Source organism: Lepidochelys olivacea (assembly GCF_965140295.1).
Source record: "Lepidochelys olivacea isolate rLepOli2 genome assembly, chromosome: 2".
Lineage (NCBI taxonomy): Eukaryota > Metazoa > Chordata > Testudines > Cheloniidae > Lepidochelys > Lepidochelys olivacea.
Genome location: NC_140412.1, coordinates 124,924,388 through 124,940,020, shown reverse-complemented (window position 1 = coordinate 124,940,020; position 15,633 = coordinate 124,924,388).

Genomic DNA, 15,633 nt, shown 5'->3' with positions numbered 1-15,633 from the left:
GAGGGGGAGATGGAGTGAGTGGGGGCGGGGCCTCAGAGAAAGGGTGGGGCAGGGGCAGGGGCGGGGCCCCAGAGGTGGAGTGGGGCAGGGGACAGGGCAAGGTTGTTCGGTTTTGTGCGAGTAGAAAGTTGGCAACCCTAATTCAGATCTTTGAGTTCTTCCGTCCAGTCCAGTTCCCTAACTAATTCCCTGAATTTTTTTAAGTTTGCCCTTTTCAAATCAAGGACCCTATATTTTTTTATGTTTCTCCTAAAATGGATGCCAAGGAGAGGCCTCATCCCCTCCCTTAACCCTCCACACCAGGGGCTCTCTAGCCATGAGGGGGAAGAGGGATCACACTCTCTAAGAGTCTCTGCTGCCTGATATACTCAGGTGCCATCTAGAGGCTGGGATAAGATGACAGATGGAAAACTATGTCAGATATTTTCAAAATAAAATTACAGAGACTATAGCTACCTTTGAAACAGTGAAAGTGTGAATAGAGATGTGAACCTTACTTTGGTATGTATCTATATTAAATGCATTCATTATTTTAAACTAGGGATTGGTGAGGAAAACCTTCCAATAAATAGGTTGGGGAAGAACCTTTCCTGGCTTAATTCTGTGAGGGGGCCAAAGTGTCCTTGCCCATTTCTGAAAAGCACCATGGGAAGACAAAGAATTCAATATGTGCTATGCTAATTTCCAAACAGAAAATTCCTTTGATTCACCCTCCAAAAAATAACTTGTGGCAGCAATTCATTACATTAAGATACCACTGTCCTCCTAACGCTCCGCATCTGTCAGTAGGGTTACGTTTGCTTGAACAAATGCCTCTGGTGGAATGTTGCTTGGGCCAGCTCATTTCTATGGTGATTAGAGGTAGCTGGTGCCCATCAAACTCTGTTGCATTGTTAACGCATCAACAGCAATTCAGTTGAAGAGAAAAGGATTGTCATAATATTGCAGAAGGGAGAGAAGGACCATGTTTTTAATGCCCAAGAAAAACCATTTGCTTGTCTGATCTCTTTCTTCCTTTGGTGGTAATAAGTCTTTGCAATCGAGTTCAGAGAGATTATATTTTTATCTCAGTTCAAAAATAAAATAGAAGAGCTGAGCTATCAGAGGAGTTCCAGGGCAGAGAAACACCTTGCAATTACTTTGGTTTAGAGGCATTAGATCACTGACATGGTGTTTTCTGATGTCTTTGTCTTTCAATCATGAAAGTCATTCTCAGGTTTCAGACATTTTCGGTTTGAAGTGGAAAGGCTACATGAAAACAAATGTGCATTCACAGATACAGCAGAAGCACTTTTTCATGAGCTCAGATTTATATATGGTAGTTTTGCCTGTGAGGGGACTACAGAAATGGGCCCTTGAAGGCCAAATACCAGTTCATAGGATAAGTTCATAATGCTTAAGTTCACAAAAACCAGAATTGCAGTTTGCAAGTTCTCATCTCTATAAACAATAAGGGATTTCCATTCTACTTTACTATAATGGAATTTCACTATGAGTGAATCTCACAAGCTACCTACCTCTTGCTCAGAGTTTAAATAGGTGAGCATTTTATGGGTGCCTGATACTACTAAGCGCCTGATCCTACAAGACTGCAGAGCTTTCTGAGAGGTACTGAGTGCCCTCAGTTGCTGGGACTTCATTGCGAGTTGAGAGTGTTCAGTAGCTGCCAGCATTTGCTCAGAACCTCAGAGGATTAGGGCCTTTATGGAGGTGAAAAATTTGAATCCCTGTCTCCAGCCCAGAGGCAGACTTCAGCACAACTCCTTCACACCAGCACATCCAGAGTTAATGAACCCCATCTCCATGGCTTCTCTGCTCATGTCCCCTGATCCAGCAAACACTGACATATCGCACCAAATCTGCATTCCTTACTTAAATCAATGGGAGTCTTGAGCAAGGTAAGCAGAATTTGCCTCAGATTTGCTGTGATGTAACAGACTTGTCAATGGTTAGGCCACTGGTGTGCGGAGACCAGTGCATCTCATGCTGACCAAAATCATATAATTGTTTTCTTGTATTCCACCATCAGTCTGTATCCATCTGTTGTCTCTTGTCTTATACTTAGATTGTAGGAGCGGGAGTCATCTCTTTGTTCTGTGTTTGTACAATGCCTAGCACAATGGGATCCTGGTCCATAACTAGGGCTTCTATGTGCCACAATAATAAAATTAAACAGTTAAATATATAGGTCATAATCCAATTCATATTTGTGTCACACTTTACTTTTTGTATTACACTTGTAAAATATATAACCATTCAGCTATATATGAACATATATGTTTCCCCATAGAGCTTTCCACTGTTTTAAAAGTAACAGCAAAGTAACCAGACAGAAAATAATGTATTCTGTTTTTCAAAATAGAAACTTGGCATATTAATAGTGTAAAGGGCAGATGACATGGTATAATTTGCCATACCAGTTATCCATGGAATGCATAAAAGGCTGATTCTGTAAGATTTTCTGGAGTATGGGTAATGTTTGGAAAAAAGTTGGGAAGTCTGAGTAAACCCTTTTAGTCAAGCAGAAGCAAAGTCCCAGGCTCATCTGTGGAGTGAAATAAAGATTTGACTACTTTAAGACTCAGTCATTCCTCCCAGGCAGTAATTGGCAGATTCAATTTTGAGTTTGACACCAGGGCTACCAATTCTCAAGAGAGAAATTGTGAAACTCATTTTATGAAGTTAGATAACTGTGTTCCAATCATGTATAATTTAACATTGTTTCAGTTTGGTATTCCTGTTCTTCACTGTTGATTCTTTTAGTGATTTATTAAAATATTCTCTCCAAAATGAATTGATTCTTCATTTCTGATTTTGGTATGCAGCCTTTTATCAGTGTTAGACTCTAAATAACTTTTTGTAGACATTTTCCCTTAACTGATGGAAGCTGTTTTATTTGATATAAATTATGATCAGTATTATAAAAAATGTGAGAGACAGGTCTTAGATGAGTCACACACACCCCTCCAATTTCCCTCCTTCTCCCACTGGTCAACTAGTTCCAGTGTTGCCAACTTAGTTGTTTTCCAACTCCCCCTGTAAATTTGAACACCCCGTCTATTTTCAATTCCTGGGAAAAATATAGTCGATGACTATCTCTGAATCATGTTACTCAATAGCTCAAGAGGGATCTGGGGAGACAACCTTATTCCCAACTAACCTTAATCACTTAAAATAAGAGTTTATTTGGCAACAGCAAAAGCCTCAGTTATTTTCTATCTTTTAGCAGATCCACCAAATTGTACTGTGTGACTGGATGTTCAGATAGAGACCAAAGATCATCACAGCCTAATATTAAATAAATTCTAAACATTTATAAATAATCTTGAGATCATACCAAAGAGACATTAGTGTAGGCCAAAATTTGACCTAACTAAAGTCATAATAACTGGATGGAGCAAATGTTGTTTATTCCAGAGGCCTAATTCATAGAGTGAGTCTCGGAATTCAACTAAGTTGTAAAGAGTCTAACTGATGAAATGTTCAAAAATGCTGAAGTGACTTTGGCTTCTAAGTCACATTTTCAAAAATGGCTTATGTCTCACAGATTTTCCAATGTGGTTGCCTCTAATGGCCAGATTTTTTAAAGAGTATTTAGACACCTAAGGATGAAGACAGGTATCTTAGGAGATTTCCAAACTCCCATTGAATCAATGGAAGTTAGGGACCAGGCCATTTTGAAAGTCCCATGGGGCACCTATCTGCATATTTAGGCACCTAAATATCTTTAAAAACCTGGACCTAGCTCTCTCTTGTAAATGGGACTTAGTCCCTTAGTCACATAGGCATTTTCGAGTAATTTTCAAAGTGAGTACAAGTTAGAATGAGTTACACCATTAAATATCACCCTTGATTTTGGAAACAAATATGTAGTTTTATTTAAAGAGTTGTTCTACTATCAACAAGGACTACGTAAACATTATTTTCTTGTTGAACACTTCTGCTCCCTGTGTAGATTCCATTTTACTCTATATAGGTTCTTAGAACATGCTCATCACCATAGTAGGTGAGCCCTTTCTGGTAGTGGATTAAGCAATGTTACTAATATATATTATATGCTTGTTCTATCATAATCTCCCTACAGGGAGAAGCATATGCAGTTTTGGAATTTTATATTATATACATATACATACAGACAGCAGTGTGAGTGAGTGAGTGTGTTAAAGAAGGCAAGGTCAAAGAAATGCACCTTACACTTACAGTGGAAGGTGGATTCTGAATCATATCTGCCAAATCTAATGCCATAAATAAATTTCACTATTTTTTACTCCCACTAGCCCTGCAGAGCCAACATAGCTGAGTAAGAATGAGATGGATTATATTTAATCCTGTGTATCAACATAACTTGTGTGCCAAATGTCAGTCAGTCAATTATACCTGCAGATAACTGGTTTGCACAGGTGTCTCTGAAGGCATAGAATGCAGAATCTTTATTAGTGCTGCTGATGCCTAAGAAGAAAAAACCTAGCTTGACTCTCAGATCACAGGATAAGTTTACAGGGCTGGCAAAACACAGCATCATTTTTGCTTGAACAGTAAGAATATTTGATGTGTAAATTATTGTCAAACGACAAACATAGAACCGCATGATGAGTGTCTACAGTTACTTTTTAAGAGTGAAGCAGCACTTCAATCACAGAGAAACTAAACAAACAAAAACAAATAAATGATTCCCAAAATAAATCAAAGTTTTGTGCCAACTCTGCAGAACCTGTTAGCACAGTACCAATGGACAGGAAAAAGACAAGACAATAAACTGAAGATATGGCACTTGTTAAACAAGCACACCGAACATTGTTCATTTCAAAACATAGAAAAAAACCACCAGTATTTGCAAATGGAAAAAAAATAGAAATGAAAAGTATTTTTCTTCCTTATTATTATAATTTTTTGAGTTTCTGTCAGCATGGAAACAACAGAAAATAAATAATATTATAAAATATTACTTGACATTTCCCCCCCTCAAACTTATCCACTCTATAGAAAGATAACTTCCAGAAGTATTATTATATTGTATAACCTTTCAGCCAGGATGACTACTGTTAATAAGAATGAGACATACAAAGAAATAGTGTATTCAAGCTTGAAGATATTCTAGTTTGTTCCTGTTCTTGAAGTTCTTTAAGGCAACATGTAATTTAGTAATGTGTGTCTACTTGGTAAACTTTGGTTGCTGGACAAAGGTAGATGACAAATATATTGTTAATCCAACTTGATCTATTTTTTAAAGACATCTAATGGGAAAGATAACTGAAGCATATAGCTTTTAGTTTTGTCTTTTCACAATCTTGAAGGGCCCATTTTGATACTAACCAGTTTAATCTTCGAGAATCTATATACCTTTGTTTGGGAGGCTTTATCGGTGTGTAGAAACTTGTTCTGTGGTTGAAAGTTGTAATAGGAATTCAGACCTGCTGTGTTTTAAGGAACCAATGTTTATGCAATTTAGGCAGAAGGCCATATAGAGCTTAGCATATAGAGCTGTATGCTAGGTTTGTGGAGATGAAGTGGTTAGGATACCAACCTGCCAACTCTGTAGATGCCTCCAATTCTGTTGAAAAAGTCCCCTAAGTGCCTCTGTTTGTGTGCACCCCCACTACCTAAGTCATTGGGGTTAATTCCAAAGCCCTAGCAGGATACAAAAAATAGACATTTCCCCACCTAGCTCATCTGCAGAACCCAAGCCTGCAGATGCATTTAGAGTCCCCCTTCATTCACTAGAGTAAGGAGACTCGCACCTGAGACTCCCATCTCCCAGGTGAATTCCCTAATTACTGGACTACAGAGAAATTTTCACTCTGTCTGGCCAAATGACCATTTAAGTATTTTATATAAAGTAAAATCATTTCAATAAGAGAGACACCCCCGAAGCTACTGTATAGCCGCATAGTTAGGGCACTCAGCTGAGCAGTGGGAGACTTGGGTTCCTGGAATCCAAGGCCCAGAGATGGTGATGGTGGTCATCTAGTCTGACCTCCTGTACAACACAGGCCATAGAACAGTGGTGAGCAACCTGCCGCACACAGCCCGTCAGGGTAATCTGCTGGCAGGATGCCAGACAGTGTGTTTACATTTACACATCTGCCCACAGCTCCCAGTGGCCGTGGTTCACCAATCCCAGACACTGGGCACCACTTCCCGCAGCTCCCATTGGCCGGGAATGGCAAACCGCGGCCACTGGGAGCTGCAGGCAGCTGTGCAAATGGAAACACACTGTCTGGCAGCCTGCAAGCGGATTACCCTCTCGGGCCACATATGGTCCATGAGCCACAGGTTGCCCATTACTGCCATAAAACTTCCCCAAAATAATTGCTAGAGTTGATCTTTTGGAAAGACATGGAGAATCCACTGCGACCCTTGGTAAATTGTTCCAATGATTAATTACTCTCACTGTTAAAAAATGTATGCCTTGTGAATTCCACTGTGTGACAGGGTGCCTAAAGTTTAGAGCTGCAATGCTGAACCTAAGTCCTCTTTGCGGGTCTAGACTTTAGGCTCCCTGTGCCTCAGTTCCCATGTGTAAAACAGGGATAACAACACTTCTCTGCCTCACAGGGATGTTATGGGAGTAAACACATTTCAAATTGTGAGCTGCTAAGATACTACACTGCGGGGGGGGGGACATAAATATTGTAGCTAGTAGCATTCTGTACTGGGGGGAATTTTGTCCCTTAAAGATTTTACCTGGTAGAAAAGTCTAGCTGTTCTTGGGTACAAGCTGACTCAGGCATATTTTGACCAGCACTTTAAGATACATCTTCGTTAACGGTCATGAAAACTTCAGAAATTATTTACATTTGGCTGTTTTAAAAATATTTGTAACAAATCAGAATTCACATCAGCAATCAGCCTTCTTCGTAGCATGGCTTTTTTTATTTTTGTCTTCTAAAAGTAAGTGACTAGTGTAGTCAGGCATTTATTTATAGAGGAGAAAACTGGTGATATTTTCTCCTAAAATAAGTAAATGTCACACACACACACACAAAAAAAAAACACTCAGGTCTGTATCCTTGTCTGTATCCAAGCTTTGGTTGCTACAGCTCAAGAGGAAGGTGGGGCAAAGGTAACTTGAAACCACGCTCAGGGTTCACCAGCAAATGGGGTGACCTTGGCCATGCTTCTTTTTCCCTTGTCACAACCCCTACATTGGTCCTTTGACACCAGAGAATTTACTTCCACAAAGGGAATTCTCCACTGGCTATTTAAGATGGGTTTAAGGCTGCTCTGCACTGCCAGAGTAGCATAAAGCTGCTTTATAAGAATTTAAGATGTAGCCCCTTACCCTTAGATCCTTCCATAACTTCTCCTCCAGGGAATATATTTTCCCCTTCTCTATATATTTTGCATTATCATTTTCTAGCTTTATTATGACATGTTATTTACCTGGGTCTTGAGCTTCCCTCACCCTAGGACTTTCATCTGTAAATTAATGAGGACATGTTAGGGAGTAAGGGAGTACTCAACATGAATAGGGTTGGCAGCACCGGGCCCTGAGTTTGGATCTAAATCTGCATTCCTTGTGTACCTAAAGTATCAGGGTGAATCGTTTGCATTCTTTGTGCTCCCAAAACACTCACTCATATCAATGGAAATTTTCAGTTCTGCAATGAGAGTGAAATTCATCCCTGTGCAAAAGGTCCAGCATGTACCAATTAAATCCCATGTAAACCCTGAATTCAGTGGGGTTTAGGCCTCAGGCTAGGCCTCTGCATTGGGAGAATTTCTAGCGGAATGCATTTATATGATTCTCCCTAGGTATCTAGAAAATATAATCTGAAGAAAAATACATTTGCCTGCAATTAAGCTTATTTCTCCTACTTTCACAAATCCAAATTTCCATCTGTAATATCATGACTTTGAAGGGAGGGGGATGCTCCTGTATGTGCAACTCATTTTTATTTGTTAATTTTTAACCTTGTAATTGTGTTAAGATGAGTAAACTGTTTTCATGGGAGTGTCTTTTTCCCAAGAAGGGCTTATTTCCTTTGTTTTCCCACATCTTTGTCTTCCTTTAGCTGTTTGCCTTATTTAAACCTCCCAATTTTCCCAAAGACTTGCTGAACACTAAACTTTTTGGGACAGTTCAACACCTGGTATAAATCAACACAAGTCTATTGATTTCACCAGTTTATACAGAGACCTGTCTCTCAGTAGGTTAACAGACAAAAAATAAACAAACATAGTAGGTTTGCCTTATCAGGCAAATAAATACTCCATGCTGTGATTTACCCGGAGTAGCAAATATGACATTTTCCTTCAAATGAGAGGGTTAAAAATGACCTAATACAGTGTAGCAAAATACTGAAGGTAATCAGTAAGACTGTTGTTATTTCCTGAGATGGATGCAATCTGCTGTTTCTAGCTTCCCTACCAATATCCCGAAAAATAATGATGTGATTTAAGACCATAAAACTTGCTGCTCAATTGTGGCAATTTATGTTCCTGTAAATGTGATATAAGCCTGAGTTGCCCAATTCTTTGACTGCATATTGTAAAGGATTTTTTCATCTCAAAGGTCAGAGCAATTTACACAATTTTACTTTCAAAATTTTTTTTAAGTGAAAAACCTTTGTTTCACAGAAAGATGTTGAGATATGCCTCCATCGCAACCTGCAGAAATGGAAATATTTGTTCAATGGATAGATTTCTTTCAGGGTGACACAATTGAAAGACAAATCATAAGAAGGTATAATACAACCATCAATGTGTTTCAGTCCCCAAGTGGGAATGCTAAGCAACCTCTTGCTCTAAACTTTTCTCCTTCTTCACTGAATGTAATGTTTTCAGATTCTGTTAGGAGTGTGTCTAATTCATTTTCCCAGCTTAGTAAGACTAGCCCCAAGTCATTTCCTATTTGCTGTCTTGCTGTGAGTGGAGCCACATTCTCTGTGAGAGGTCACTTTGGGTCTAGTGATTATTTCTGGTGAATGAGCATGCTCAGACCCGATCCTCTAGTCAATGGATTGAAAGGATGCCTGCTCATGCTGGGAATATAGCTTAACAGTATGTTAATAAACACACAGGGAATGTGTCTTGCAAACAAAGTCACACAGCCCTGAGGCTACAAACACAGATTCAAAGACAGTAATAAACTTTGAAAAAATACACGATGTTATAATTTAAGGAACAGCTTTGTTATAAATGTGCCTAGGTTTGCAATGGGAAGAGTTAGCTCCAAGATGCACTATCATTTTCCCTTGTGCTTGCTTTGATGAGCATTACAGTTAGGAATAGGAGGAGTTAGATGGATTAAAGGGAAGTAGGTCCGTTCTCACTTTTCGGTGAAACAGTTTACAACACAAGGAATATTTCTTACCAGGCTATTAATAACATTCCATTAAATTCTTTAAAATGTGGGTGATTGAATGCAAACCTTCACTGTTTTCCTGCAAGAGACCTTCCATTTATAGGGTTGCTACTATAGCTAATGCTAAAATTGAAACTTGTCTCTCAACTACCGTCCTTCAAAACCTATTGTACAAACACATTTGTTCTAACTTGCACTCCTGTGCAGTATCAACATCCTGTTACACTCCCACAAATAAAACAAAAGTAGAAGCAGGCACTAATCTTACAAAAGGATAAAATGTTACCCCTCCACCTATATAACACATATACACATTCCCCTTCCCCCACAATGATCCACTCCTAGACACTCAGAGAGAAATATAAAGTTTCTCATTTTAATAAATCACAATAATGCAGGAGAAAGTTAATTTTAAAAGAACTAAACATAAAAAAATGATGCTGGAAAGATAAGAAATATCCACAGACTAACTGGAGACTGTTCTGGAATCAGGAAGAGAAACGCACAGCAAGATGCAACATTTACACACACACACACACACACACACATACACAAAACAGCACACACACACCCCTTTTGTTTTCATTATTTGCATAATTAATTAGGATGGGGGAGGAAAAATAAAGCTACATTTTACACATTTCTTTAGTTCTGAAAAGCAATCAAGATCTATAATAACCTCTTGGTTCTGAAGTTTAACATAAGCTTGTGTGAGTGATGGAGCAATTGTTTTTGCTCTTTAGAAAAAATGGAATTTAGAACAAAATCAACCATGGCTTTGAGATTAACAGCAGTTTTTAAAACCTGCTCGCGGTCCCAGTAGCAAGTAATAGACTTGAGAGCTTAGTGGCAATTAAACGTTAAATAACTTGTATTTTTCAGTTTAGAAATGTGTCATTTACCAGCCATTCAAATGGTATCAAATACAACAAAAGTAAATAAAAAGCCAACATCACCACTTGCATTAAGCACTAATTCAAAGCACAGTAAAATTGATGGGAATCTTTCCACTGACTTCTATGGGCTTTGGATCAAGACCTAAAGACAATAGTCCTATACAGCAGTGGCAGGAAGTGCTATGGGCCTCCTGAAAAAACTCTATGTTGCACACACCTATGGGCATGTTTTTACAGCAAGGTGTTTTACAGTAAACATGCTTTACTCCATGCAGTGATGCAGACACCTCTGCATCCCCTAAGGAGGAGGACTTGTTCTCAGCTGAAAAGCAAGGAACAAAGGTTTGGTCTTGGACCAAGAGTTAGCATGTCTCTTGAAAAGACTCATGTCTTTGAGTGCCACAGGGGTCGGTTCTGGGGCCGGTTTTGTTCAATATCTTCATAAATGACCTGGAGGATGGTGTGGATTGCACCCTCAGCAAGTTTGCAGATAGCACTAAACTGGGAGGAGAGGTAGATACGCTGGAAGGTAGGGATAGGATACAGAGGGACCTAGACAAATTGGAGGATTGGGCCAAAAGAAATCTGATGAGGTTCAACAAGGACAAGTGAAGAGTCCTGCACTTAGGACGGAAGAATCCAATGCACCGCTACAGACTGGGGACCGAATGGCTAGGCAGCAGTTCTGCAGAAAAGGACCTAGGGGTTACAGTGGACAAGAAGTTGGATATGAGTCAAGTGTGCCCTTGTTGCCAAGAAGGCCAATGGTATTTTGGGCTGTATAAGTAGGGGCATTGCCAGCAGATCGAGGGATGTGATCGTTCCCCTCTATTCGACACTGGTGAGGCCTCATCTGGAGTATTGTGTCCAGTTTTGGGCCCCACACCACAAGAAGGATGTGGAAAAATTGGAAAGAGTCCAGCGGAGGGCAACAAAAATGATTAGGGGACTGGAACACATGACTTATGAGGAGAGGCTGAGGGAACTGGGGATGTTTAGTCTTCAGAAGAGAAGAATGAGGGGGGATTTGATAGCTGCTTTCAACTACCTGAAAGGGGGTTCCAAAGAGGATGGCTCTAGACTGTTCTCAGTGGTAGCAGATGACAGAACGAGGAGTAATGGTCTCAAGTTGCAGTGGGGGAGATTTAGGTTGGATATTAGGAAAAACTTTTTCACTAGGAGGGTGGTGAAACACTGGAATGCGTTACCTAGGGAGGTGGTGGAATCTCCTTCCTTAGAAGTTTTTAAGGTCAGGCTTGACAAAGCCCTGGCTGGGATGATTTAATTGGGGATTGGTCCTGCTTTGAACAGGGGGTTGGACTAGTTGACCTCCTGAGGTCCCTTCCAACCCTGATATTCTATGATTCTATGTCCCTATCCTGGCCTCCTTCTTCCCTGTTCACTACTATCCAGCAGTTGATGTGCACAATGCAGCAGATCCTCAGCTGGTGCAAATTGACATTGGCTGAGGATCTGCCCCAGTGTAAGAGGTGCTAAACATGAAAGTCCAGTCAAGAAGTTGGAGTAATAGGCACTGTGCAGCTCTGAGCTCACTCAGGAGAAACCCCCCGGTGGACATAGCTGGATACTGAAGCAGCATCTCATCCGATTAACAAATCCCTATTCCCTCAATGTGCCTGCCTTCACCAACAGCCAGGTATTATGGGTGGGAATGCTTTCCCTAAAACAGTCATACATAACAACAATGCAATGGAGGGAGAAATCTGGATACATGAGCACAGTGTGTGTGTGTATTGCCTCCAGGGCACAGTAACACGGAGAAAATTGTAATGTGCGCTGGGAGTTGTTGGGAAACAAAATAAGTTGATTTTACATAGGCCTATTTCAAAGTTTTTGCTTGGGTGATGAAGTGCACTGAACCACTCTTACCAATTTACCATTTTGCACATTGGAATCATTCATTGGTTGGCACAATCAAACCTACTTAGCTCCACCCCCTATGTTTCCTATGGGGCACTTCACAGCTATGCCAGCAGTGTCATTGTACAGTAAATGACTTACCTTAGCTGAAAAGCAGATAATTCCTCTCATGGACATGCTGCAGCTTGCAGCAGAGAGCCGTAACCGCTATTGCATAGTACGGCACTGCAAAAGGTCAGGCATATTGTATTGCTGGGATATATATAATTCAGTGTTTGGAGATGTCCCAATAATCTGATGCAGAAAGCAAGAATGGGGCACAAGGCTGCTGTGTGGGCGAAGGCGGAGATTCTGTGTGCTGCTTCTGGAAGCTGCAGGTCAGAACTCCCAGCCCAGGGATAATAAGGGAAAGGTGATTGTAACCTCCCTTTGCTCCCTCCTGATTCCAGATTGCTCCAGTAGAAACCATGGCCCCCCGGAATAATTTTGGGAGCTTGATATGGGGGTGGCAGACCTACAATATTATTGCCACAGGCCCACTCCCTCCAGCCCCTATGCTAGGGCTTGTGGTGAGAGGGGAGAGGTCATAAGCAGTCTATAGGAATTCTTCCATAGCTGGCTCTGGGGCTGTTCCAGCCCTTTATAAGGTCCTGCTGTAGTATATAGGAGGCACAGAGGTAGTCTCTCTCTCTAAGTCTTTAAAAGCCTTTTATAGCCTCAGGCACACAACACTGTGCCCATTACATATGCTTGGCCCATATTTTCACTGTGTGACATGTGTAGCGAGCACTGTGTAGGATATCCCTTTGTGGAACAATCTTTCCGGTTATCCTTTGGCACAGCTGCCAAGTTCTGTGTAGCTCCTTGAGTGACATTTTTCAAGGAAAGTGAAATGAACAAGCTTTTGATCCAGCCTGTCTCCTCTTCTGGTAGTAATGTATTAATGATAATGCATGACACATCTATATCACCTTCCATCCAAGGTGTCCTGTGAGAGAGGGCTGGGCAACTCTCTCTAGTGTATGGATGGAGAAAGTGAGGCAGAAAAAGGGTGAATATGATAGGTATACAAGCCACTTCTCCTCACAGCCAGGACTCTGAGGGTTGAAAACTCAGGCCACATACTTAGAAGTCCTTACCCTCAAAATGGATTAAATTGCTAAATGTAGGCATCCGAGTTTGAAAATGTCAGCCTTTCTCAGTGCAGTGCCAGGTAAGACAATTACCAAGAGGCAAGTTCTAAGTAATACCAAGGCCATGAGAGAGAGACCCGTAAATGCAGCCCCAAATATTATTTGAACATAGGCAAAGCAGCTCTGCGTACAACTTCTCCACAATCCTCTGCCTTGCCACAGTATAATCCCCACACTGAGTTGTATATTAGTCAAAAGGCAGAGCAGGCTACAAGTTCTACCGCACTTATAGCAGCACAGATCAGCCAGTGTTTTCAGTTAAATCATTACTTATTTACTTTTATTCCCGAAGCAGCATCTGGTCCTTAATCTCCGGAGCAGAGGGAACCATTTTCACAGATCGTAGTGACTGCATGCCAAGGAGACGTTTCCAGCGCTTTGTGAGCTGACCATATGCTACATCTTTCTCCAACTGGAGAAAAGCCATACAGCCACCACTTAGTTCTTAACCAGTATGAGTAAAAAAAAATTAAAGATGAAAGGGAAATCACTGTGTGGTGTGTGTCAGCATTGGGGTGGGGTGGGGGATCAACATGCAGTGTGTCTGTGTAATGAGAGAGAGAGAGAGGGGATTACACAGGTGGGAACTCTCCAAGAAATAAGGGGTCTTTGTTAGGGTTTCCACAGAACCCATAAACACCCTGAATCAGGTGGGGGCGGTAGTTCTACGATGCTTGAATTGAATGGGGACCCACCAATTCAAGTCCTTCCAAAGGTTCGATTACTTAAGCAAACCTCAGACCACATTTATAGAAAAGGTTCCCAAATAAAAGTGAACGAATGATAGGGGGCAAAAAATGGAGAATAATTTAACTGAATGACTGGTGGGGAAAAAAGTCAAGAATAAACTGGCATTATTCATTCCTCACTAGAGCTGTGTGAACAACAAACAAAATATTCTCGGCTAATTTATCATTTGGTGGGGGAAACAAATCCAATCAAAAAAATCAGTCACAAATATTATTTTACCAGTTCACTTCCTATTGGTGGGACAGCAGTGGGGATCTGGCAAATGGGAGGATGCCCGGCGGGAGGGTGATGACTACGGTTGTGCAGACCCTACTCATCACCCTCCAGGCTCTGGGATTCCCCTCACCATTACCAAAGAGATTATTACAGCAGATGGGTCTGAGGTGCAAAATTTTAATCTGGATACAGGTCTTAACCTTCCCAGTGTTAAGAGACATCCGGCTACAGGGTCTGATTTGAGCTCATCTCTGGGCTTGATAAGGGAGAAACAATGCTATCCTCCCCTATGCCCTTATGCTGACCTTCTGAGCCTGGTGGCCCCCTCTACTACCCTTGAGTCTAAAGAAGGTGCCGGTTGGCCAGTGGCACATTCTTCAAGGCTGGATGCAGCCACCCAATGTAATGGATGCACTTGACTAAACTCTTTTTGTTGTGGTCAAGGGGGTCACCGACCACCCAGAATAGCACCCTCTGCCCTGGCACCTGGCCCAGTTTGGAGGGCAAACCCTGGGTGGGTGGGAGAGAGGGTGCAGAACAGGCCTGCTCTGGACACACCCTGCAGCAGCTCCTGTCCAATGGGGGTGGGCCCAGCTACCCACTGCAGGCATTGCATCCATTATGACAGAGGGGCACTCAGGCCAAATTTCAGAGAGTGGTGTTGTGAGGTTGCAGTGCCACTCAGTCTGCAGCTTTAGAGGGGGTTGATGATTTCTGTGGAGGCAACAGAACTCATGAACCCCCACACCTCCAAAGCCACTACTGCTAGCACAGAAGTCAGCCTCAAACTCCAAAGACTCCTGCAATAAATTAGAACAATCCTAGTTTTTTGGGTTGGGGAGGACTGATTATGATGGTGGGATAGGAGGGGGGTGTTAAAGAGTGTTTTGCACGTTTCAAGTAAGATTTCAGGAGTTGTCCAGAGTCAGTCTCTGCAAACAGACACTGCAGGATCTGGTTTGTGTGCCCCACATGAGCCACCCCTGCTTTGTAGCCATTTTTCTGGGGGGTGTTTGAGAGTAAGGTGTGTTCCTAGAGAAATGATATTAGAATCTAAAGAGAGCTGCTTTCCTTGTACTGTAGCAGATAGTTAATACAATAGCAAAGTAGTGTGACTGTGGTGATATTCACTAGGGAGCAGGCTACTTCCCAGGGCTCAACTTATCAGCACAATTTCACTGCTGCCTCCAGAAAGACATATGTAATGCTGGCAGATGCTGTTGAATTAGGAGTTTTTAAAATGAAGAGAAATGTATGTATTAAATAGATATATATTTACACAAAGAAAAATCCCATTATGAAATATATGTGCTGGAATTCCATTGCTTAAATTCCTTAGTTTGAAATGTTACAGGTGGGCAGTAAATCATCCAGCGTTCAATCCTCCCCT